Source organism: Tursiops truncatus, chromosome 7 (assembly GCF_011762595.2).
Source record: "Tursiops truncatus isolate mTurTru1 chromosome 7, mTurTru1.mat.Y, whole genome shotgun sequence".
Taxonomy (NCBI): Eukaryota; Metazoa; Chordata; class Mammalia; order Artiodactyla; family Delphinidae; genus Tursiops; species Tursiops truncatus.
Window position 1 is genome coordinate 81734618 of NC_047040.1, and position 27574 is coordinate 81762191.

Here is a 27574-nt window from a genome sequence, read left to right on the forward strand (position 1 = left end):
TCATTTGTATTATTTAATTGAAGTGCTAGCTGTAATAGATAAATGCTAAAAAAAGTAAATATTTAAACAATTGTAGAAAATATGTTAAATTTTAGTAATTAAATAAACAGAATATCAATATGATGTGGTCATCAAATTGATCACTGCAAAGCTATGTAGAAACATGGAAAAATAGAAATTGTCAAAGAAAATGTCAGATTATAAAATATATGTACATAATAATTTTAACTACATAAAAATATATATGCCTAAGCATTAGAATTGAAAAGTCAATATACAGAAATATAAATAGTTTTATTAGAGTACTGGCATCTTGAATTACGATTCTTATTTAAGAATTTACTTAACGGCATGTTATCTATTAATAGTGTTCAGATCACTGTAGAAACTACGAATAAGTAAAAAGAAAATGTGTTAATAATCACCCCAAACCTCATGCCCAAGAGCTATTAATTTTGACTTTTGCAATGGATTATGATTATATATATACACACCATTGTTTTTTAAAAATTAGATTGTATATTTTAACTTGCAACCGTCTCTGTTTCCCCTCAACAAATTACCACAAACTTCTTTTGATGGCATTCAAAGAAATCTTTTAAAATTGCATTTAGCATTTCATTATTTGGATGTTTCACACTCAACTCAACCCATTCTCTTATTGTGAGGTAAATGCTTGTTTCCAATATTTTAATTTTCTGTAAAGTGATGTAATGTCCACTCTTATGGCTAAATCTCTATACATACCTTTAATTGTTTTTATAAATTTGTAGAAGCGAAATTTATGTGTCATAAATATAAATCTTTTAACTTGGATATACACTGCCAAACTGCTCTGCACAGGAGTTGTAGCAATTAACATCTTTGCCAATAAGAGATAAGAAAGTTTCTGGATTTTTGAATGCTTGTTAATTTGGGGTTTCAAATTCTGTTTCCTTCCTTCTTCCTTTCTTTTCTTCTTAACTTTTCTAATTTGATAAGAAAAACGGTACTGTATAGTTACTTCTATCAGTATTTCTTGGATCACTAATGATTTTAAATATTTGAAACATTCATGTCTGTGTATGTCTGCTGTCCAAATTTCTTGAAGCACCATGCTCAGAGTCAGTTTGGGACTTTAGTCTTGGCTTTGCCATTTACAAGCTGTATAACGGACTTCTATATCCTGTAACACGAGTATCACCTGAAAACAACTACAATAAAATAAGAAATATAAAAAATACTTAAATGATCCCATGAGGTAAGAAAAAAAGTAAGGAATTCTGGGGACAAGACTAAGTGAAGACTGGTATTCAGAGTAGTAAGGTAAGCACTTGAGTTGTCTTTTGTCTTAAGAATATTTGCTGAATCAGCTGAAGTTGAGTATTAATTTTTGAGGCCTCAAAAGGTAGGATGTCTAACAGCAGACCCCACCCCCCAAGAGTGCTGGGGCCACAAAGCACTACTCACTTAGTATAAGAGTTAGTTAGACACAATAATGATGATCATGATAATAATAGGAAACACTTATAGAACTTACTGCGTTCTAAGTGCTTCAAAGATATTAACTCATTTTATCCTCAGAAAACCCATAGAAAGGGCACCATTATAATCTTTATCTTAGAGATCAAGACACTGAAGAACAGAAAGGTTAAGTAATTTGTTCAAGGTTAGCAGTAGAGCCAAAATGCAAATTCAGACAGTCTGGGTCTAGGCACAATGCTCTTAAGCATTATGCCATAACACCCCCACCCTCTTGCTTCCTTCCCTAAGAGGAAATGTAAGGGAAATTGCCTATACAGAACTTTGACACTGGATGGATGGGAAAAATAAGTCCTCTCTGATAATTTGTAATCACGAGCTAACCCTCACTGCAGTCTGCAGTCTGAAGTCTCACTACTCTTTTGCTCCACAAAATCTCAAGCCAAGATTTTAAAGTGGTCCTATATTAATAGTATCATACTAATACTGTCAGGCATCTGATAGAAACGAATGTACACCTTGAAACACAGGTATCAAAATACTTTCACATGTAAAATTCAAAGAAAAATGAGTAGCTCAAGATTTTAAAAATCATTTAAATATATTAAAAAACAAGGCATCATATGTAAAACAAATAAACAACGTATGGCAGAATCCCTCCTAAGAAGTTGCCAGGTATTAGAATTACTGCACATACAATAAATATGTTTAATATGTTTCAAGAAGTAAAAAGTTTAACAATGTAAGAAAAGATGAATTCTGAAAAAAGAGAATTTTTAAAAATGCAAAGTATGATAAAGCAAAAGAAGTCAATCAATAGGTTAAACAGTTACTTCAAAATAGTTGAAATGAGAATTAGAGAACTGTAATCGAGAAATGAATATATTATGTCAGATGTAATCCTGAGACATAAAGAGGCATGGAAAATATTGCAAACAGATCTCATGTACATCTGAATTAAAGCTCTAGCAAAGACAGAAAGAGGTAGAGGATATATTGGAAGAGTGAAACTGTTAATACAAGAAAAAGAAAAGACATCAAAAGCAAACAGAAAAGAAAGATAAATTACATTCAAAGGACTGACAGACCAATAATTAAACTTTTGAAAGAAAAAGAATCCACAAGACAGTGAAATAATAACTTTAATGGGCTAAAAGAAATTAACCTAGTAACCTAGAAGTTTATACCCAATAAAATTCTTCTAACAATGAGAGTGAAATAAGGTCATTTAGAGATAAAGACTGAGAGTGTTTATCACTCTCATGTCCTCATTGAATTTATTTTCAATCAAAAGTTCTGAAATGCCTAAAGAATGATGAGGTGAAAAAAAGTGGTAAATATAAACAATATTAACATTATAAAATAGGATATTTATTTCTTACAGAATTAAAAACATAAGCAAAAATATATAAATTTGAAAAAGGTAAGCAGAGTTAAAATATTCTCTTCTAAGGTCTTTTTGTTTGGGTAGAGAGTAAAGGTATGTATATAATTTAAACAGTATACATGATAACATTTCTAGGGTAAGCAAGTATAACCTCCAAACCAGTAGGAAAAAAAATGAATGAGAAAAAAATAGTGAAGAATGCACAAAGAAGTCAATAAAAGAAAGAAAGAGAAACAAAGAAATGATGGGAAAATAAATATACCAAATTAAATGGCAGAAATAAACCCAAATACATCAGTAATTACAATAAACGTAAACTGGCTGTATAGTCTAGTTAAAAGATAAAAATTGTCAGATTGGATTTAAAAAAACTTAGCTATATTGTTCTCTTTTCAAAAGATACATCCATAACATAAATAAAAGTACAAAATGAAAAAAGATATTAATACAAATATCAAAATTATATTAATATAAGGAAAAAAGCATTACTAGAAATAAAGAGGATCATTGTTAAATGATAAAAAGTTTACTTCTTCAGGAAAATATAACAATAACAAAGTTGTACACAGCTAACGATCTCAAAATATATAAAGCAAAACTTGACAAGAAAAACTAAACAAACGATGTAAAATGGGAGCTTTATAGTTTAGCTTAGTAACTGAAAGGTCAAGAAGACAACGTCATAAGAACATAAAAGATTTGAACAATTACCCTTATGTAATGGACATATGTATAAAATGATACCCAGAGCTGTAAAATACACGTTATTTTCAAGTACATTTCCAAAATAGAACATTTCAAAAGCTGATCACAAACTAGGCCACAAAAATAAGGCTCAGCAAGTTAAATAATTGATATTATACAAACCACATTCTTTAACAACAATGAGATTAAGATAGAATTTAATAACAAAAAGATAACTAGAAATAATTCAATTGTTTTGAAAATAAGCAGCATACTTCTAAATAACTCGAAATGGAAATTGGAACTAAATATTCAGAACTAAGTGACAACCTAATATGAAAACCTGTGGTATATGTGAAAATCAATAACTGAAGAGAATTTTATAACCTTAAATGCCTACTATGGAAAAGGATGAAAATTAGTGACCTGAGAATCCAATAAAACAGGCTTTATAAAAGAAACACAATACACTTTTAAAAAAAAAAAAAAGAAAAAAACAGGAGTTGAAAAAAGCAAAGGACAAGAAATAATTAAAATAAAAACCCAGAAACTGATGAACCAGAAAATAAAGATAAAATAGAGGTGACGGGAAAGCTAAAAATTGACTCTCTGAAAAGCGTAAAACTTCAAACCTCTGGATAGATTCATTAAAAAGTTTTAAGGAAGAAAGGAAGAAAAAAAGGGAGGGAGGGAGGAAGCGAGGAAGAGAAGGAGGAAGGGCAGGCATGCAGAAATAGCTAGTGTCAGAAACTACATAACTACAGATGCTGCAGACATTAAAATAATAAGAGCATATTAAAATAGCTTCATGCCAATACATTTGAAGACAGATGAAATGAACAAACTAGAAAAATATAGCTTACTGCCACTGATTCAAGATTAAATAGAAAATTCTGAACAAAACTACTAAAGAAATTGAATCAACAGTAAAAATCTCCTCACAAATAAAATTCCAGATTCAGCTGTACAATCTAAGGTGTTATTTAACCTCTATGATTCTTTGTTTACTTATTTATGATATCCCATATTATCTCGTAAGTATTATGCTATCTCGCAAGCAATTTAATTTGAAGATTATATAAAAAAGTACATAAGGCAATCTGTGAACTCTAAGGTGTTACAAAAACTATAAATATTATTCACCTAATTTTAGATTAAAATCAGAAAGCCCATAACTTTAAAAAGACACATTCCAAAGAATCTTCCACAAAGTAAAATTTTCTCCAAAAGGCAAATCTTATTTTGCTACTGCATCCACTGAATACCTAATGATACATTCTTTGGGAGAAAAACTGGCCACAAAATAATACAACTGCAAATTAAAAATTCTGAAAAAATTTAGAGTAACCTTTACAAATAGTCAATATTGTGTGTTAAAAACTTAATGACAAAGTTACAAAATGTAGTTTAAGTAGTAACTATTTTTTGTTTAGTGCAATAGGTTAAAGATCCAAAGAAACAAAAAATAATATTGCAGAATGGGATGAAGAAGCATAACAAGACAATGTTTCAGGGGTAATGAGTTAATGCTTTTTCCTTGTGAAACATAACCTTCTATGAATGTGCGCTTCATAAAATACCTATAAATCTATTCATATTCATCTTTTCATGTATGCTTTCATTCAACAAAGATGTTAGTGCCTACCAGGTATGAGGCACAAGTTTAGATGTTGAGGATACAAAGATGAAAAACAGTGAAGCTCACAACAATTTTACAGTCCAGTGAAGGAGAGAGAGATATATAAAGAGAAGTACCTGAGTATGCACAGGATACTACAGATGTTCACAGAGGAGGTACACCTAATGCAAAATGAAAAGATCGGAGAATGTCCGCAGAAGGGATGACTTCTAAGCTGTGTATGAGAGAAGAAATTAGAGTTAGCTAGGGGGAGACGGCTGGCCATTCCAGGAGGAGGGAACTCAGGCCACTGCTGTCACAGCTCCTCATGCCCCCTCTTACAACCTCATCATGCATTAATATGTTACATTACACTGGTCAAGCATGGCACCTGTCACAAAAATTATTTCATAAAGAACAGGATTTTAAATTTACTATTGGATAAAGCTAAAAATGAGCTTTAATAATGTGAGTTATATAATGTGTTTAAATTATTCTCCTAACTCTGGCAAGATACCTTAAATTTATTTTGAAATCAAACTTTAGACATCCATGTTTGACTAAAATACAGTGAAATTAAAAAAAAAATCATGCCCATGTTGTTTCAGTTTTCCATATAGTGATATAGCTAGAAATTATAAGAAGCCAAGGGAAGTATGACGGGATGGGAAAGTCGGGGGAGAGTCGGGCGTATCTCTGGTCCAGAACAAAGAAAGGGCACTTCACTGAATTCTGAGGCTACCTTTCCAAACTATTCCATGTACTAACTTGCCACCTTAGTATGCAGCATGTATCAGAATGTCAACAGGTTGTGTGTTTTCCTGAAAAGGTTCCCTGAACTAAGGCCACTATCCTGGGCTCTTCTTCTAGGACTGATTGGCTTTGGGGATTGTTTCTTATACCACTACTTCTATCTTAACTTTTCTATAACTCCAGTAACATTTACCCATGAACCACTAAATTAAAGTATTTTCAAGGCCATAATGTTTTTCAATTGCATTAATTTTGATCTCTGTAAGAAATGCACTCTACCATTAGGGATAGCTGTTACTCTGAAGAGGAAAAAAGTCACTGATGGAAAGCAAAATAATAGAAAGATCAAGTAGTAAGTAGCAACACAGTTGGGGCTGTGTTTGGCTTTGGTACAGTAAAGAAAAAGTTGATAATGTACATTTTGTTTTCTTCATGCTGCTTACATGGATACATGAGAAATTTATTCTAAGGCAACAGTCTGATTTCTCACAGAATGCTCTATTTTCTTACAGGAACTTATATTCTGATTAAATTTTTCCCATCTATCTTCTCTTGGTGAGTAGGAATGTTCTAGTCTTATACAACATAATAAATCATGCTTTTCATAGTTTCTTTTGTCTGACTTTAAAATTTCTTTAATTTGCCAATGAACAGACTGTGAGCTCCTAGTAGGGCCAATGTTCTGTTCTTATAAGTCTTCTGCTTTGTAAATGCCTACTACAAACAATCCAGGTTTATATATTCAGCTAGCTGAATAAAACAAGCGATTCTGATCACTCACATAAATGTTACATCAAAATCAAAATAATCAGCTGAGAAATATTACAGAAAAACTACAGGTACTGATACTAAATTGAAAGAACTCAGCATTTGGAGTTAGACGGATCTGGCTAGAATCTTATTGTCACTACTATGTCATAGCTGTGTAACAGACAAGCTACTTCATTTCTTCTAGCCTTTTGCTTTCTTCTCTTGAAATAAACAGAATAACATACACTCTTCAGAGGATTAAATGAGGTAACAAATATACAGCAACTAGCAAAAAATAGTGGACATTACCATTTTCAACTCTGCTTTTTATCAAAGTAGATGGGGAGGTCTTTCTTAGGTCAGTGACTTTGAGATTTGGCTGAAGTAGATGAAAGCAATATCCTGTTTAACTTCATGCCCAGATCAACCTTGTTCCTACAATATTTTTGAGGCAGAAGAAAGGAGGATGGGATGGATTAGAACAGCAAACTTGAAAACAAGACTAGATACATGACTTTTAAACATTTTCCTTCTAATTTAATTCAGGCCCACCTGGATCACTTTAAATTGGAGGATTCTGTAAATGGTTAAGATAGGCTAAGTGAAACAACAAAGAGCTTGATTTGCATTTATGGGTATGTATTATGTATGTATATAGAGAGTGTTCAACGTATTTGTGTATGTATATACACGCATGTGTGAGTACACATACATACCTTACACAAACACACATAAGACAAATCTACGCATGGGAAAATCAGGACCAAACAAAGAAAAACAAAAAGAAATGTAATGAGTTGTAGTTTAAAATTTAACATCTATTTTTACTGAAAGAACACAATTTTTAAAAAGTTTAGTATTCAGTTTATATTATAGCTGAGGCTAGTAGTCAGTATAGTGAAATAAAATGAGGTTAAAAAAACAAACCCAACACTCTCCTAACCTAGCTAGCAAGCATAAAGATGGTAAAGTAGTACTGAAGTTCCTTTACTTAAATTTATTTTAGGTTCTGAAAGGATGTGCATTTAATTTCATTTATTTATATGTTTAAGGTGACAGCATACAAGCATTAGTTATATTGTAGTTTTATCTCTGTTTTAATTTTAAAACTTTGTTGATTTTTCTTTGAACCATGTCTAGCCTTCTTTTCTGCTTTTGCACTTATTGGCAGGATGGAGCTACTAACATTTATAAAATACCTCAAAAGTAATGTCAAAGACATCGTGGATGAATAACCGACAGGTGAACTATAAAGGGAAATTAATGACTGTTACTGGTGCAGTGGAACATAGATTTGATCTTATTTGTGAACATTCTTAAGTGAGGAATATGAAAGATTGTACCTTCCAAAGATGCTAATCAATAAATCAATCCTTTCCCACATTCTCTTCTTACAATGTGACTGACACTCCTCCCACTGAGAGGTAGGTGGTATTTTCCCTTCCCTTCAACATGAGCCCATGACTGTTCTAACAAGTAGAATATGGTAAAGATGATTAGGTCACCTGAGGTTAGATCATAAAAAGTATATAAAACTTCCACCTAATTTTCTTCTTCTTGAGACACTTGCTTTTGGGTCCTGGTCCCCATGCTATGAGGAAACTCAAACTAGCCCATGAGGAGACCATACAAAGTAGTCCTTTTAGAGAAGAATTAATTCCCCAAGCCAACATCCAAAATTAATTGCTAAAAAGTTGAATGAACAATGATGCAGATGACTTTAGCTCTCACAGACTTCCAATCCTCAAGCTGGACCCCAAACATCATGGAATTGAGACAAACCATCCCCACTATGCCCTGTCTGAAATCCTGACCCAGAATCTGTGAGTATAATAAATGTATGTTCTATCCCATTAGTTTTGGGTAATTTGTTATGCACCATTAGATAACTGGAATAAGGTACTTCCATACATGCAAGTTTGAGACTCTGGCATTTGAGGCCTATGTATAGAGGTTTGTACTTGTATGAAAATCTGAGTATATCTCTAATGATGGAGATGGGGAAGACAGTGGGGGTTAACATCCGATCTAATTTTCCCAGTCAATATATGGCTTTTGCTTTCTCTTGCATTAGGGACATTCTATTCTATTCTCTCAGCCTGAACATTCATCCTCCCCTGTGACCCAACACTCACTCTGATCTTCATCTCCTCAAAGGTCTTAGGTCTTACATGAAATGTCACATTCTCCCAGAAGACTCATCTGACTGCTAAGGAATGGATTTAGGTGCCCCTTCTATTAGATTTTAGTGAATTTATCACACTATGTTCCAGTTATTTATCCCTCCATCCTACTAGCCTGTAAGCTCCTTGAGGATATGAACTTTCTTATTTACTACTGCATACCCAGCATCAAGTAGTGATGGATGATCAATAAAAATCATCTTGATAAATGAGTATATGAATGAATGAATGCTTCTCTCTACCTCTACCCTGCTATAAAGGACTGAAAGGCAAGACCCTGGAAAGCTGGAGAAAGTAGATATTCAGAAACTGCAGGTTAGACGGGAATGAACAAAGACACAATGAAGTTAGCAGCTAAAGTCATAGGGTCTGATGAATTTCAGAGACAAAACAGTCTCCATTCTGGTTTCAGAAAATTCTGCAAATCAGACTCAGTTCTCCCTCAGTTTGTCTTACCTTTCTCTCCTGACACACACTTTCATTTCCTCATGTTACCTTGGTTTGTAGACCCTCATGATAATCTCCAGAAATTCAAAATCTCCTAATTTATCCAGGTCTGCCATTAAAAATGCCCCATACTTAGGATCATACAGCTGGCAGTTTTCAAGACAGTACTGATTTCATACATTTTTTTCTTTTCATTAATCTAAACATCAATCTACATGAAATAATATCATTATAAAAACTACCATATAAACGCATTCATGAATTGATAGAAGTGTAAGATGGATCCCAATTTTCTGGAGAGAAAAAAAGGACATCTGACTAAAGATTCCAAAATTATGCTCCAATTCTTGGAAGTTTTTGCTTCCATTCCTTAGTACTGATTTAAACTAAGTATCAATTTAATTATAACAATTAACTCTAGAGTATGAATCACTTTATCCCTCCCCAGGGATTATCAACGGGAGATGAGGGACTTGTTTCCTTAAACAAATTACCCAGTAAAGAATTACTTTTGAGTTAGGAATATCTTTCAGCATTTACTGTCTACTGCAGGTAGTGTATACAAAAAGTCTCTCAAGGAGTACAAGTCTATGCTTTTTGCAGACTTGTATATTTATCCCTCTTCCTCGTTGTCACCTACTAGATAACTTCCTCTTCAAAAACTTCTTTCATTTTTTATCCCCTTGCACCTGGCTCACAGGCTTTTATTTTTACCCCAAAGTTGCAATCAACCAGAGTAACCACAATATGCTACATTAATAATCCCATACTTGTCTTCCATTTCTTGATTTTTCTTAGTGATTCAATCTACCATTTTTTTCCATGGACATGTCCCAGATGTCATTACTGCTCTACCCTCAAAATAATAAATTTAGACATTCTACTCTCTGATCATGACCTCCCAACATCCCAGCATTCTCTACTAATTACAATCCAATATATATACATTCTCAAGGCAAGTCATCTCCAAAGTAGGAAGTGTAAGACAATTGTAAGACAAGTGTCTTAAAATACACTTGTAAGACAAGTGTAAGACAATCCTGTAGAGCACAAGATGAAAGTCTTAGAACTTTTTAATCTTTCATTATTTATATTTTATATTTTTATAGTTTATATTTTTGTAGAATATATAAAGTAGGTTGCAGGTTATACAAAGTAGATTTTATTATACTTATGTAATTTAATATATTTTTAATAAGCTTTATATAAAGTATATGAGCATACAAGTAAATACATATAATTTATAAATACATATATACATCGATGGTATGTGTTAAAAAATTGAAGACCATTTCATTGGCTACTTTCTACCTTTTGTTCTTTCTCATTACTGCCTTCCCTACTCTGTTTTTATTGCGTTGTACATCACGTAAGCCACTCCCCTGTCAATATATTCAATTCCCCTGCCTCACTGTCCTTCCATTGTATCTGGGTTCCTGAGTGCTTCAACAGAAAAATTACAAAATATAAAACTCTACAGACAGTGGCCACCATAAATCCTTGGTAAGCACCCTCAATTTGGGCCTCAATGATGCCTAGTAATCCTATTAGCTTTTCCTCTTTAGCTCTCTCAACCTCTCCCTAGTGATTGTTTCAAACATTCATCACTTCTCTAAAAACTCTGTCCTTACCAGCTCTTCCCTCACTCCCAGCAGAGCATATAAAGTGCTGGTTAATAGGAAAAAAAAAAATCACTGCCCTTAGATGAGATGAGAACTCAGTTCCCTCAATTTTCTACCACCAATGCTACAAACTACTATTCATAGATTTCCAACATTTCTTCTTCACTCCTCTTAGTATGGAAAGGTATTTCTTTTCGTGCTCTGGTTTTTTAGTCTCAATCCTCTTACCTGTTTATCATTTCTGTTGCTAATTTGTTCAGTCTCTCTATTACCCTTAGCAGTTAAACATGCTTAAGTCTCTCCAATTATTAAAAGAGCTCTCCTCCAGTCTCAGGTTCTTTCCAGGTAGTACTCTTTTTTTCTCCTTCTTTTTTCCTCCTTCTTTTCTCCTTCTCCGTCTTTTTTCACAGACACTGTGAAAATTAAGAACCTCTGCCTTAAATGTTGTCCACAGGGCTCTGCCACAGGCCCTCTTTCCTTTACAGTATGCATGTACAAACTCACCTACTCTTGTGGCTTAAGTATGATCTAAATGCTAATAAATCCCAAATCTGTATCTTCAGCTCAGATCTCTCTTCGGATTTCTAGACCTATCTATGTATTCAAATCTTTCATTCAGACAGAAACACTCTGATGGTTTATATGTCTCGAACTCAAGATATCTCAAACTGAATTAATCACTCCCCATCCCCCAAATAACCCACTTATTACTGTTCTTCCAATGAACTACTAAATTCCAACAACTATAACTCTTAAATATCTCTCCAATCTATTACTTTCTATCCCTATTCTTCCTACAGGTCACCATCATTGCTTAACTGGACTGATACTGGAGATTCTTAACTGGCCTCGCACCTACAATCTTGCTCTCCTTCAATCCATACTCTTCACTGCAACCAGAATGACTTTTCTAAAATGCAAACTTTATTACATTACTCTACTCACATTGCTCAAACTTTATCATGCTTTAAACCTTCCAGTGGCTTCTCCTCGCCTTCAGAATAATTTTAAAATACCTTAACACAACTTATAAAGTCCTTCATGAATGTGCCCCTGCCTGCCCTCCCCCTACATTCAAAGCTCAAATACTGAATTTCCAGTTCTTTAAAGGGTCATCCTTCTCTCTCCTCTAGGCACTGGAACAAGATTATTCCTACCTGAAATAATTTTTCCATGTCTTTACTGGTCTAGGTAACTACTTATTTTTCAGGTCTCAATTTAAATGCCACAGCTTCCAGGGAGGCCTTTCCTATGTCCAGTCTGTGGTATAGGCCAGTGGCAGAGCTGGTGCTCAACAAATAGTCAAATGTACCTCCTCTGCATTTTCTAGCATGCCTTCGAGTAAGGTTGGGGGAATGAGGTTGATTTCTGGCCAGTAAGATGAGAGGAAAAAGAAGTAAACAACTTACAGGATTGTCCTTAAAAATGTCCAATTCTCTACTTCCTACCTCCTCTGTCATGACAACTGAAGAAGCCACCTGAAGAAGCAAGATGGAGGAGAAATGCCTGATATAAACTGGATCTTACTTGTGTGAAAAGCAAATTCCTTGTGTAATAAATTACTGAGATATCTGGGTTAATTTGCTACCAAGATTAACCTAGCCTACACTTACTAATAACAATACAGGGCTTCTGCTATATACTCCCACAGGACTCCTTTACTACCTAGCATAGTTTGTTATTGCTTACCTGTCTGTCTGCCCAGATAAGACTCTTAGCATTTTAAGGAAAAGTTTTGTGCTTCTCCTGTTCCCTGCCTTATGTCTAGAATGTAGCATAGTGCTTGAAACTTACAAGGCATTAAGAAAATATTTTGGTACATGAATGAATGGATCAATATAACCTACTTTGTTTAGTAGAATACTGTAGTACCACCAGTTTGAATTTGTAAGTAATAGTATATTCCAGATATTTTATCTGCCAGTATTTTTTCTATATCTTTTATTTTTCGTCAAAAGCAGCTATATATATTTTGTATCCTGTTTTAATTTTTTTCACTAAACATGTTTTAATTTTTTTCACTAAACTAAACACTAAAAAAAAAAGAAAAAACTTGATACATACTATCAATGTTTTTTCAATTCAAGGCATCTAGAAAGGCATACCATAAATGTATAAGAATTTTTTTTTTTGCGGTACGCGGGCCTCTCACTGTTGTGGCCTCTCCCGTTGCGGAGCACAGGCTCCGGACGCGCAGGCTCAGTGGCCATGGCTCACGGGCCCAGCCGCTCCGCGGCATGTGGGATCTTCCCGGACCGGGGCACGAACCCGTGTCCCCTGCATCGGCAGGCGGACTCTCAACCACTGCGCCACCAGGGAAGCCCTCGATTAAGTTTTTAATGCGGAAAAATTGAAGCTATCAATTCCAAAACAAAGGGTACTACCAGAGACTGCATAAATAAGACATCTAAAAAAATATATATATAAACCCAATTATACTACAATTAAGAGGAACATAACAGAAATGGAGACATAGCATTGACTCTGATGATTCTCTTGTTCCTCCTCCACTCCACCATAATTCTCCAAAGATAAATGAAATTTTGATTCTAAGAGCCAAGGAAAGCACAATGCCTGGCATCAGCAGATCCAAGTTTAAGTTCTGGCCACTTCATTTAGTAGTTGTATGGCCTTATGCATAATCTCTCTGTATTTATATTATTTTTGAGAGAGGTGTGTCTCTTTCTGCAGCAGAGTTTCTCAACCTAACACTACTGATATTTTTGGACTGGATAACTCTTTGTTGTTGGAGGCTGTCTTGTGCACTGTAAGATGTTTAGCGCAGCATATCTGACCTCTACCCACTAGATGCCAGTAGTAATATCTTGCTACTCTCAGGTGAGGACAATCAAAAATATCTCCAAACATTGTGCAATGTGCAATGAGGAGCTGAGAACCACTGCTTTAAGATAAGGAAGAACAATACTTTATAGTTCTATAGCTTTTTCAGTAATTTATCCCCCACTTTTTCCAGAACGTCTAACAAATTACCAGGTTAAATGTTCATAGTCTGTCTGCATCATTTTCCTTTTCCTTCTCTGTTCTCTTGTAATTCGCTTTTAAATAGTCAAAAGCATATCAAAGAAAGAAAGAAAAGGAAAAGTGTAAATGTTAAACTGATTATACAATTTGTCCTGGGGTAATTAAAATTTGATAATATTGCTCTTTTAACTCTTAACAATATTTCAATGACTTTCTATATTCTCTTTTAAGAAGAAAAGGGTACTTCAATTTCCCTTCTCCCACACTTGGTGGCTTTATAGCTCAGGGATCCCAATTAACATTTAACACTTGCAAACACTGAAAAACTGCTTCTTCACTCTGAAATTTTTTTTTTTCCAACTCTGTTGAAGGTAGCAAGAATACTTCAAAGATAATCTAACTCAAATTAATGGAATTAATTTAAAAATGAGTATTATGCATGGGGACATATATTGCTCATAATAAGTAATTTGTAGTTATACTATTCTACACACTCTCAAAACACTTCATAAATGTTAAATCTAATTATTAAATGTTCCCACCTTTCATAAGAAAGGAATAAATTTTAAGCACCTGAAAATAAAGTCTTCAAATAAAGGTATTTCCTTAAAATACACCCTATATTACTAAAGCACTTTAATACTAAATAAATCAAGTGTACTTTTTACTTAAATACAGATTGTATATGTACTAAAGGGATTAAATAATGCAACCAATAATATAAAATGACAGGCGGTCAGCTATAAATCATTTCCTAGCAATTACATTTAATTTTGTATTCCCTTCAAGATCTAATGTAAAAATAGCATAAGGAAGTAGTTTTAATTTCTAAAGCAACAGAATATGGGGAAATTTGTTCAGTCTCAAATACTTCTTTAAATAATGTTATCTTAATATTCACTGTGTTCCTTCAAGAATTTGAAAATGAACATTTCTATGACAAACAACATTTTCCCACCTGTTAAAAAGAGTTGCTGAATCTGGATTTCTTAATTGTGATCCAACATTTTCAAGTGATTAGGCATATGCTGAGAGTAATGTTAACCTTTTAACTATATTTAGTGAGGAAAGAGTATAACTTGTGGTAATTTTATTTTTCATTTATTATTTATACCCTGCTAGCTTCCAGTAATGTTTTAAGATGATTCACCTGGTCTTTTACACTGGCATTATGAGGCAGCATCCAATGGTAGAAAAAGCACTGGCTTTGGAAATAGACACACTTAGGTTTCAAGCCTTTCACTGGCACAGTACCCAAGGAATTTTGGTCAAGTCACTTATCTTACTCTCTGAATAGCTGATTCTATACCTATTAGCTCTGATACTTGTATGTACCTGGCTTGTGGCTGCCATTCCATAAGTTACAATACATTTCTTCCTCTTCAAAAATGGTTAGACTTTTAGAGAATTAAGCATATTATTTTTTACAATATTCTCTTCTAGATCAAAAAAGATAAGGCTTTGGTACCGTGCCGGATAGAAAAAAATCAATATCTCAAAATATCAATGCAGATGCCATTCTGGATTCATTCTTTTTTTTTGAACTACTTTATATGTACTCATACCACTAAACTTAGCTGAACACTACTTAATGGGTACATATGAAAATGACAGTAGAAATCAATATTTCAAGACAGATAAAATTTAAGTGGGATTGTGAAAATATTTTAATGTCCCTGAGTAAACCTTCAGTTTAGAGCAATGGGCTTCAAATACAGGGCTCTGTACTTAATTTTCCTTCTAAGATCTATAGGAGATACTAGATTATACTAATCCTTAGAATGCCAATGCACTTCTCTGATCAAGCTTTGTCTGCAACTTATTAAAAATTTAATTACTCTTTGCAGCAGCTGGTCTCTGTTTTAATAAAAAACAGACTGCGAGGTCCCACCTCCAGAGTTTCTGATTCAATAGCTCTTGGCTAGGTCTTTGGAATTTGCTTTTCTATCAAAGTTCCAGGTGATGCTGATGCTGCTAGCCAGGTTATTTTAGCAGGCTATGAGAACCACTGGTCCAAATATCTCTAAATCTACATTATTCCTAGTTTTCTGTAATCTGAATAATCTGTTATATTTTCTAGACACAATTCATTCATTTATTCCTACAGCTATTTCTTGGCTAGGCTGTTTAAGGTTCTGGTGAACAAGATAGACAAGGTTCCTGCTCTCATGGAGCTTACATTCTATTAGTTAGGGGGACAATAAATACATAAATAAACAGAAAAATACAGGACAGTAGTAAATGCCATAAACAGAATTAAAACAAGGTAATGTGACTTGAGTGATTTCTTTAGATTTGGTGGTGGTTGGAGAAGACTTTTCTAAGGAGTTAACATTTAAGCTGAGATCTGACTAACAAGAGCCACCTATGGAAAGACTGAGAGAAGAACATTCTAGGTAGAGGGAACAACTTGTGTAAATGTCCTAAAGGAGAAACAAGTTTGGTGTGTCAAGAAATAGGTTAATTTGGATTGCAAATGAGGGTAGATAGATACTCAGGGGCCAAGTCAATCACATAGTATCATCTGGGATGGGGTAAATAGTTCGGAGAGTTTTCTGTAAGTGAAGACCTCCAATACACCATACTGAAAAATTCTGCCATTGGAGTACAAATAATGAATACTGTAATTAATCTGATGGCATTGTATTTGTAAGAAAAGGTCTCACTGTCTCACTATATAATAATAGAATATACCACTAATTGGTAAGGATAGTAGGCATGGTCTAAAAAATTTAGGGCTAAAAACAAAAGTCAGAGGCTCAGAAGGCTCTGTTACCTATTACCCATGTGATCAAGGACATGGTAAAATCTTCAGTTCTCTGGATCTCAATTTCCTCATCTATAAAAGGGAATAGAGTAAGTATCTCCAAAACTGTTATGAAGATTAAACAAGATAATTAATATATAATACCCAGTAATTACCCATTATTTTGTGGGTACTTAATAAAATGTTATTCCAGATCAGTCTCTTCTGCTCTTCCAGATAAACTCATCAGCTCAAAGCAATGAAAGAAGAATTGAAACATGCTAAGTTTTCAAGAAAACTCTTTCTTTTGTATCTGAATTTCCATAGCTTCAACTTCCTAATAATCCCATATCATTTAGTGTCTGTATCTGAATGTTCAAATGTTACAAAATAATAAACCTAAGAATAGCATGTATTTTAAATCAACGTACAAAAACCTATACACCAAATAAATGTTGCTCTATTCAAAGTACAGGATTACAGGGACTTCCCTTACGATCCAGGGGTTAAAACTCCATGCTCCCACTGCAGGGGGCATGGTTTTGATCCCTAGATCCCTAGTCGGGGAACTAAGATCCCACATGCCACAGGGTGTGGCCAAAAAACCCCGAAAAACAAAGTATAGGATTACAGGTCTACATTGTTCCGAATAGCTTTGAACCTTCTCTTCTAGAACTACTGTAAGAATCTATTTAAAAGCCCAACAGAATTCTACTGATTTTAAACTTTCACTTGTTTTTGACCAAGAAACAAAGCACAAAAACAAAACTTTGCTTATTAGACATTACTCAGACAGTTGCTTGTTAATTCAAACTTAGCCCTCAAAAAATGACTGATAATACAGGTAACATTCAAAATGATGTCATACTGTTTAGACAACCTAAGGAGTTCCAAAAGTATTTAAGCAAAGCAACAGCACTGAAATAAGTACATAGCCTCTCATATGATTACTTTCTAAGAAAAGATACTTGTTTGCATGGATAGTTTCTAGGATATTTGTTTAAAAGCAGTGTACCAATATGTACATTATGTGTATACATACAGGACAGAGTGAAATTGGGAAACCATTTATAGGAAAAGGTACTAATGGGTGTATTCCTTCGCAAACTGACTTGTCATATAAACTAATAATCTGCAAGAAACTAAAAGGTCATGATGGACAAGAAGCCATGCTTCTAGCTTTTCTAACTTCTTGGTAGTAGTGCTCTAATATTCTTTCTTCCTGGTATCAGTTACTTAATAGCTCATCTATCATGTAGTTTTGAATAAAAACTTTTTTATGAAAGGAAAATTGAAAGACAGAGAAGAGTTAAGTGTATAGTTCAAAATTAAAGACAAAGGTAAAGTGGTACATAAGAAAGAAGGGAAAATAGTTGCATTACTTCCAAATAAACATGAGAATTACAGATGGTATAAATGGAAAAGGATTAGGCAGGGCAGTTCCTAGAGTCTAAAGATGAAAAGAATGATAGGGAAGCCAGAAGAAGCAAAAAGAACTCCATCTCCACCCTGCATCCTGTTGGTTAAAGGAGCCTTTAGCAATGGTCTGGGCCTGTTGGAATTGCTCCTCTTGTTGCATGATGGGATAAGTGAGACTCAGAAGTCACATGAAGGCTGCAGTAGGTGTGTGTTTATGTTTGAGGGCTGGCCAAGATGGAGTAAAGGAGATAGGTACAATTTAAAAATATTTTCTATAGAAACATTGCTAATATTATGCCTTAAATACACTATGGATTGATTAAAGGGACATAATACCACCAAGCATAACCACCAGGTAAAACAGCATTTCTATGATAAAGCAATTCTGAGTGAAAAAACTGATATACAAATTACAGACTGCCTGTATTACTCTCTCCAGGATGATGAGGACTATCACAGTTAACAGTTACTAAGTATGTGACCCCAGGGTCACATGACTAAAACTACTAACAGACACGATACCTCTCACTCAAAACCACTGGGGCTAGCAGAATTTCAGCACTGATATATATGTATTTTGCTTTTAATTTTAGAAAGGTAATATATTGCATATAGTATATATGATGTGATATCCCCAGAGGTGACTGGGGCAGCACCTGAGAATCAAACACATAAATATTTCTGCAGTAAAATATAGCAGTATTCACACATGGGAAACATAAAGCCTACAAATAGCCTCACATAAACTCAGTTCTGGATTTGCGACCAACTGAGTTAAGTTCAAGTCAGATTTTGCTGCCTTAACTAAATACACTTTTACTTAATTTTTTATTTAAAAAGTGTGAGTTCCCTCCCTCCTCCCTCTGAACTTTTTAAAGTTCAGAATTATAGATACGGGACTATGGACACGTATCAGTATCTGCAAATGTTACTCTCTCAACGTGATCCATGGTCACCTTTAAAAAAGAAAATTTGGGGGGCTTCCTAACTAGCTAAAGACTATGTGACAATAGCCAAAAGGCTTTTAAAAGCCCTGGATATCAGAAATTGTTCTGGTGCCCAAGGAATCTTACAAAGGTTTCAAAGGCTGAGGTAATAACAGTTTCTCTTGGACTGGATGTTAGAAAATGCCATTATTCAAAATATGAGATTTAGATTAGCTTCTCTGCCACAATCAACAATTACTATAATAATTATAACAGTGATGTGGGAAACACTGCTTTACACTGGCTGCCAAGAAAACCAGCCATTCCTTGTTTCCTCACACTCAAGCAGAAATGCCCTGAACCTGGACAGTGTTTCTCAACCCTGACCTTGTTTCAGTGGTCAGGACCTGCTGTGTTGGCTACTCAGACCAAATACATTTTTGTGACACAGAGGATCCATCCCTGGGTCAATCTGCCTAGTGTTTCCTTCTCCCTCCTTCCTACTGATCCCTTTTCTGCCAGCTTCTTAGTAGCTGGAACCTACTCACTTCTGCTTTCAGGGGCTTTCCTGACTTAAAATTAGACTCCATCTTCTATTATTTGAGAATTTATATTCTCTCCAGGGTAGCTAATTTTCTGCTTAAAGCTCTGTGTTTGCAGAGACCCTCATTATCTGTCACCTCTTATCACCCTAAATCAGCTTTGGTCCCAGGCTTCTCTTGGCCTGCCACATCCTGTGCCATTGGTAGGAAAAGAAATGCTGCTACTCTTCTGAAAGTATTGGTTTACAGTTATAAAATATGTACTCCTTCTATGTTTTCTCTTCTTCACAGATCTCCCCATCAACTTCCATAATCAAATACAATGGAAGCCATTAGCCAAATATTTCAAAAAAAGACAAAAACGTTATATTAGAAAAATAAGAACAAATTTAAAGACAATCAAAAATATTTAATACAACTCTTTAAAAACCCACTGTCATTAACAGTGTCAATTCTCAACCAAATAAATAAGGAAAAATGATGGCAACAAGAAAATGCTATTAGTTGGAGATGGAGGATAGGGGAGTAGATTGTTTGAGAATGAGAGAAAAAGGCCTCAGGGGGGAAAAAAAATCAGCCACCATTAAATGGCAAAAATATTCTATAAATAGTAACAAGATAACCTGTATTTACATAATGGCTTTCTTCCAAAGAATTCATGGTGATGTATTTTTTTTTAAATGAAGACAATTTTTTCTTAAAGAAGATGAGCCAATATAGGGTAAGCTTGAATCACTCTTAAAAATATATATTTGCACAGTGAAGGTTAATCGCTTGTTTCTAAAAAACAAAACAAAAAACACAGACTATTAAAGACATTGTTTTTTAATCTGAGACAAAGACTTTAACAGGCCCAAGTTTCCACTGAAAGATCAATGTAACATGATGAAAAATTTATACATACTGAAATAATGAATTGGAAATCAACAAACATTATACTGAAATATTTAAATATTTTAAAAAGTTATATTTTAAGAGGTAAAAAATAAGGGAAAATATTAACTAAGATCTGTCAAAATTGTTTTATTTATTCAATGGCTATTATAATATAGTATCTTTTGTTTTATATGTCCTTGTTTGGGGAATATTTTAAATTCTAGTTGGGTGAATTTTATAATCCCAAAATAAAGATGAAGCTTCAGTTAGGCATGTCACAGGGAGTTGGTGGCATCTTATATGAGAAGAGAAGCATGGAAAAGGTTAGGTAGTTAAGTGATTTGCCCAATATTAATGGCAAAACGAGGCAGAGATCTTGTTATTTGACTTCAAGTCCAATGCTTTTAAGTACTACATAAATCTGTATTCTAGGGGCTTCCCTGGTGGCGCAGTGGTTGAGAGTCTGCCTGCCAATGCAGGGGACACGGGTTCGAGCCCTGATCTGGGAAGATCCCACATGCCGTGGAGCAACTGGGCCCGTGAGCCACAACTACTGAGCCTGCGCATCTGGAGCCTGTGCTCCACAACAAGAGAGGCTGCGACAGTGAGAGGCCCGTGCACCGCGATGAAGAGCGGTCCCCGCTCACCGCAACTAGAGAAAGCCCTCGCACAGAAACAAAGACCCAACACAGCCAAATAAATAAATAAATAAAATTAAAAAAAAAATTTGTATTCTATAAAATGAAACTAAGTATTAAATTGCAAGCAGGCAAAAAAAGACTTTATATAGTATTTATAAGCCAGGTTTTCAATTTTTTTGTGCAATCTTTATCTAGCAGAAAAAAGTTTCCTGATAGCGAAAATGTGAAGGATTAAAAAATACTTTTTATAAATGATATAAACAATGGATAAAAAGAGAAATATTTCAATAAGGACATGGTGGAATACAGGGCCTTGATTGGGATGCTCTATATCTAATTTTTGGGTGAAATACGTTAAGTGAATATTATAAAGTGAAAAATATACAAAATATACTTGGGGGGAAGCATGTATGATATCTTTTCATCTTCTCACTTAAAAAATTTTTAACAAAGTATGTTTAGTGACTCTCAATCAAGCAGAAGTTGATTTAAAATCATAAATAATACTAATATGCAATCAATCCTTTTACAAAAATATTTTCCACTTGAGAGTATTTCCCAGTGTTTCAAAAGTCATAATCTCTTTCATAGTCAAAATCAACCAAACAAAAAGTGGCTTTGTGAATATGGTTATATGTTGATTTTTGAAACAAAATTCCTTAACATATTACAGAGCAGATATACTGGATGGTTAGTAACAGCAAAGGGTCAACACAAATTTTATACATTTGACTTTTAATTTCACTTGTGGTGGAAATCAGCAAATATGAGCAATAACAGAGTTCAGATTCTGGGACTGAACAGACTTGGATTTGAACCTCCACTCTCTCACATAGCGCCTGAATAACTACGGCCACTGACTTCTTTGTGCCCATTTCTTCATAAATTTGTTGTGAGAATCATAGTAAATCATGCCTAAATGGCCAAGAAGAACACTGGTTACAATTATTAACAAGATTTTTATAGGGGATAACCTACTCATTTTGTTGGAAACATGGCAAGTGGTCTTGAAATTATGCCGAGGCTACCAGCAAAAAGGTAAGATTATCTTATTCCTTTTTGGGTTGCAAATGCACAAGACGGTTCTGTAATAAAAACCTACTTCCCCTGAAATCACATGCAGATTAAGGAATGCAAGTATAACAATTGTATAAGTATGAAGTTAATGTTTAATCCTTCAACTGGACAGAAAACTCCGTAAGGTTTCGGACCATGTTTGTTTCTTTTACCACTTACCCTAATACCTAGCACAGCTCTGGTGCATGGTGGTGACTCAGTAAATATCTGTTGAATGAATAAGTGAATGAATGAGCTAATGTCAATCAGAGAAGATATAGAAAGGCCAAAAGATGAATAATGGGAAATATGACCATCTGAGATGAAGAACAATCAACAATGAAATGCTGGTGGTCCTGGGAAAATGGCAAAGACCTGAGGAGTTTAGAGAACCTGTGAGAGTCTAAAGGAACAAGGAGACTTGAAAGAAGCTTGACAGGGAGAAGGATATGTGCTCTAGGAAAGGGAAGATACCACAGAAAACACTGAACAAGTGACAAGAATCAGAAAATTCAGGTTTCATAATGAGAGATCCTGTCATATAAACATTCCAGTGGTTCTGGAGAGAGCAGTTTCAGCCTAAAACTATAGAGGTATAGGACTAGAGAAAGGAAATTATACTTTCACAAAGTCTAAAGGATCCATGAAAAATGCCTCTGGTTTTGCACAAGAAGGGCAAAATATTTCCTTAAAGAGGAAAGAAGCATAGAAGGACACAGCAACCAAAAAGAATGAGGCTACAGAACAAAAGAAAGCAGAAAGATTCAGAAGAATCTAAAAATTATTTACATAGTATCACGCTAATGAATAAAAAGAAATGAGTATACTGGCCATGAGGAAGATTAAATGATTTACCTCCTAAATTAATGTAATCACCTTCAAAATGAGCAGTTACTGATATTTTGTATGGTTTGTGTGCTAAGATACCTGAAATTCCCCCACAAAAGCATGAGTGACAGTGCAGTAGGCACTATGTGGAAGAAACAGAAGGATTTAAAGCTATGATTCTGGGGTGGACCCAGAGAGGGGTGCATCAGCTCATCTGAGCATGCACGGAACCACCTGGGAAGCCTTCTGAGTGAGTGCCACCTTGGATTGTGCTGCAATAAAGGGTCCATTTACGGAAAGCAGATTAGGATTTATGGGATGTGCCTATCACCTCTCTGCCCTGCTCACTGTACTGCAGTCCCTTGGTATCTGCATGGGAGTGGTTCCAGGACCCGATGTGGATCTGCAGATGCTCAAGTTCCATAGTCGGCCCTTCCACAAATGTGGAACTTGCCGATACCGAGGGCCAACTATACTCGTTCCTCCTCAGAGCCAGATGTTTTGTTACGAGTAATGCGGATGTAACTGCTTATCAAGTTTGATTTTGCTTGGCTCCATGTTGATACATTCTCTGTAGTTCAAGGTATCTTTAATCCTTGTGACAAATTTCATATTCCTCTGGTTTTACAGCTTAAACCAGGGGAGATAGTAAGGGAACAGAGAACATAAATAATTTACACTGGAACATAATTAATTAGGAGTTAACTGCATATCTCATGTGTTATTTATTTGCTCATTCAACATATACTTATTTTGCTACTACTATATCCCAGAACGATTATAAATGCTAGGGATATAACAATTTAAAAAGACAAGAACCCCATCCTCTCAGAGTTTTTATTCAGGTGTTTGTGGGAATGCAAAGGTTTGGAGACAACAAACAAGTTAACATTTATTTAACCACTTTTACATTGCCTAGAACTCTGACTCTATGAGCCATGAGCTGCTTCTTATACTGATATATACTCTAAAGGAAGTATGGCCTTTTGGGTACTTGAATTACCCTTACATTTAATATAAGTGCCTTTGAAACATCTGCTATAATTAGAAGCAGCAAATGCTTTTCTATATTTAATTCTAGCTTCCTTTATTGCATTTTGTGAAAACATATTTATTCTTCTCATCATAAAAGTAACAACCATATTACAGAAATATTGAATCTAGAAGAAAGGGAAAAAAGGGCCCTAATTTTAGCACCTTAATACAAATCATTCAGGATTTCACTACATTTCCTTCTAACATTTTTAATGTTCAAATAGCTGTATGTTTACATAGTTGTAATTATAATATGTAATACTTTTGAATATTTTTGTTTTCTTTTAAGCATTTTCTCCTTACTTCATAATTCCTGTTTACTTTAAAATTTAGTAGATCCAAAAAAGAAATGATACAAGTGAACATATTTACAAAACAGAAACGGACTCACAGACTTAGAGAATGAACTTATGGTTACCAGGGGGGTAGGGTGAAGGGAAGGGATAGTCAGGTAGTTTGGGATTGACATGTACACACTGCTATATTTAAAAAGGATAACCAACAAGGACCTACTGTATAGCACAGGGAGCTCTGCTCAATGTTATGTGGCAGCCTGGATGAGAGGGGAGTCTGGGGGAAAATGAATACACGTATATGTATGGTTGAGTCGCTCTGCTGTGCACCTGAAACTATCACAACATTGTTAATCAGCTATACTCCAATATAAAATAAAAAGTTGAAAAAAAATTTAGTAGATCCACAAATTAGTGAAAAAGCCACATATGTATTTATCTTTCTCCCAGACCATCTAAAAACTTTAAGAATGAATGTAAAAAGTCTATTTTAAGCCTAACTAGTCTTTAAAGTGGGGCTCAATGCTAAAGGTTTTAGGCCTAAACAATGCTAGGTCAAAATGTGATATTAGGTATAATTTTTAAAGTATTATTATATATAGTAAGTGTTGTATTTACATTACCACACATTTCTACTTTAGATATGCTGTTGGATAAAATGGGAAAATCAATGAGATCATTTTTTTCAATAATATACATTTATTTAGCAACTAGTAAAATGCTAGGTTCCAAACATATAACTCGAAAGTTCAGAAAACTAAAGAATCACACTTTTAAAATAAAAGAATATTTATACAAATTAAACTACTGCTTCTCTCATGACTCTACATTCCTGGATCATTTTCTGATGTTAGCTGAAACTTGCTAGCTGTAGAAGACATGTCTAAAACTAAATACAGAATACACAGAATTTCCATATATACTAATTTTATTGAAGGGTTATGATTTTAAGACATCTCTTGCATCACAAGATATAAACGCCTCAGCTAGATGACTACTCACTCATAAATTTAGTATATGAATACATGTATCTTCTAACTGAGGGAAAGATTAATCATTTGCCCCTAAATCCATACCTTCAGACTTCGCCTTCATGTTGATTCTAAACTTCCTTTACACAATAAGACAAAGGTTTTTGTTTGTCTGTTTTGTTTTGATTTTGTCTCAATAATCCCCAAAGATCCACTAGAGATAAAGTAGTATTTATTAACATGCAAACATGCTTTATTAAATTAAAATTAAATTAGCTTCTGTGATCTGGACACTAATGAAAATATGCAAAGGCAAGTTTTAATAGGCAGGAGAGTGGTCACAGCTATAATTGAGATAGGGATGCCATGGATGGACAGGGACTGCTTCTCTGACTTGAGAATCAAAGGCACATAGAAAATGGTTTATTTTCTGTATTCACCCACTAACAAAATATTCTATGAAGCTTCACTTTCTCTCATTTGCATTATGAAAACTGACTTTGCTTCTCTAACTACAATATCCTCAGGGGCAGTTACTCCTTCCAACACTACTGTCACCCTCTAAAATATCTGAAAGTCACTGACATAAGACTGATATAAGAGGATAACGCCGATGTACGTTAGGCCTAACCAGTACTCAGGATATTGACAACACAAAGCCAATGGTTTTGACATTGGCAAATAGAGTCAAACTATTCACAATTCTGCTGAAATTCCAGGTCAGCATTTTATGAATTAGAACTGGCCTGGGTGGCAATGAATAACTTCAGATATTTGATAATTTCAATTTTGTTTTAAAAACTTTAATGAGGCTGACCTGGAAATATATTTCAGTGGATTTCTCAAAATGAAGACAGAAAAGCTATACATCGAGAATAGATAAGAGAGATGGGTCAACAATGTTAAACATTTTTCTTTAAATGTGTCTTAGAAGGTTAGGTATTAGGTCATCAGTTCCAGTCTGTGTAGCATTTATCTCCATGAATAAAATATTTTGATGATAAAATATTTTGATAGTTAATAAAATATTGACAATTACACACCTTTTTTTGTGATATTAAATTTTCCAACATAATGACAGGATTATTGGCTGATTCCAAATTATAGCTATGATAACCCATTATGTGAAATTATGTTTGCAGTTAGCATTAATCAAAGAAGTTCATGATTACCAGCAAAAATACTAATAGAAATTAGAGATCTGAAAGGGTCAAAGGATGTGTGTTAAAAGAAGTATGGGTAGGACTTCCCTTGTGGTGCAGTGGTTATGAATCTGCCTGCCAATGCAGGGGACGTGGGTTCGAGCCCTGGTCCAGGAAGATCCCACGTGCTGCGGAGCAACTTAGCCCGTGTGACACAACTACTGAGCCTGCGCTCTAGAGCCCACGAGCCACAACTATTGAGCCCACGTGCCACAACTACTGAAGCCCACGCGCCTAGAGCCTGTGCTCCGCAACAAGAGAAGCCACCGCAATGAGAAGCCTGTGCACTGCAATGAAGAGTAGCCCCCACTGGCGGCAACTAGAGAAAGCCAGCATGCAGCAACAGACTCAACACAGCCAAAAATAAATAATAAATAAACTTATAAAAAAAAAAGTATAGGTAATATACACTTACACTGGACTATTTTAGCTACCGCAGAAAGGGCAGCCAGTCACATGACCTTCTTACGTAATGGTACATTTGCAGTGGCTAAATTGTAGGGTAGTTCACTTAATGCAAATTAACAATAAAATGACTACATAAGGAAAAGGTGATTTTAAATGATAATCTCAGAATTACATATAGCAGCAGTCAATAGCCATGGGAAGTGGATCACATATAATCCATAGTAAATACTGGCACATTTGGCATATTTAGAGCAATCTGCTGGTCCTCAAAACAAACAGAAGGCTAGTAAAATACTATGCCAACAAGCACCCACTAAGTACACAGGTCATTTAGTATACAAGCTCAGAATCTGATTAGAGTTACTGGAATCATAGACCCGAGCCTCGTCTGTCATCCAGTCATAGTCATAAAATTAGAAAGATCCTTCGGAATCACTTGGAAAGGTATGCTTCCTATTGTTAAGAAAACAAACTCTAGTGCTTGTAAAATAGTGGAGAGGAACGTTTAAGAGCTCAAGCTCTGAAGCTCCAGAACTGAAAGAGGATTTTCCGCAGATCTATAAAAATCTGGCTCCTATAAACTGAACAGGATAGAAGCTAACCTTGGCCAAGACTAGAATTCTACAAACTGTTGTTAAACAGGTGTTTTTGGCATGGACAATCTACATTCCACATATTAGAATACCTTAAGTAGATTCTAAAACTGGTGTGGAATCTGTCAGAGTTCTAAAATCTTAAGTGCAA

General features: G+C 34.7%; 1 protein-coding gene across 14 annotated transcripts in view; it reads right to left on the reverse strand.

The window, feature by feature from the left end:
* The window catches only part of MBD5 (methyl-CpG binding domain protein 5), a 405239-nt gene that overhangs the window by 328988 nt on the left and 48677 nt on the right, over nt 1-27574 (reverse strand). For 10 of the 14 annotated variants that reach the window (XR_012333127.1, XM_073807733.1, XM_073807732.1 and 7 more), the window contains 2 exons: nt 6963-7088; nt 5288-5385 (listed from right to left, as the gene is read on the reverse strand). The exons of 3 other annotated variants lie outside the window; for them this stretch is intronic. The gene's annotated coding sequence lies outside the window, so the exon portion shown is untranslated. The remainder of the gene's footprint in view (nt 1-5287; nt 5386-6962; nt 7089-27574) is intronic. One more of the 14 variants, XM_073807728.1, reaches the window with a different exon arrangement.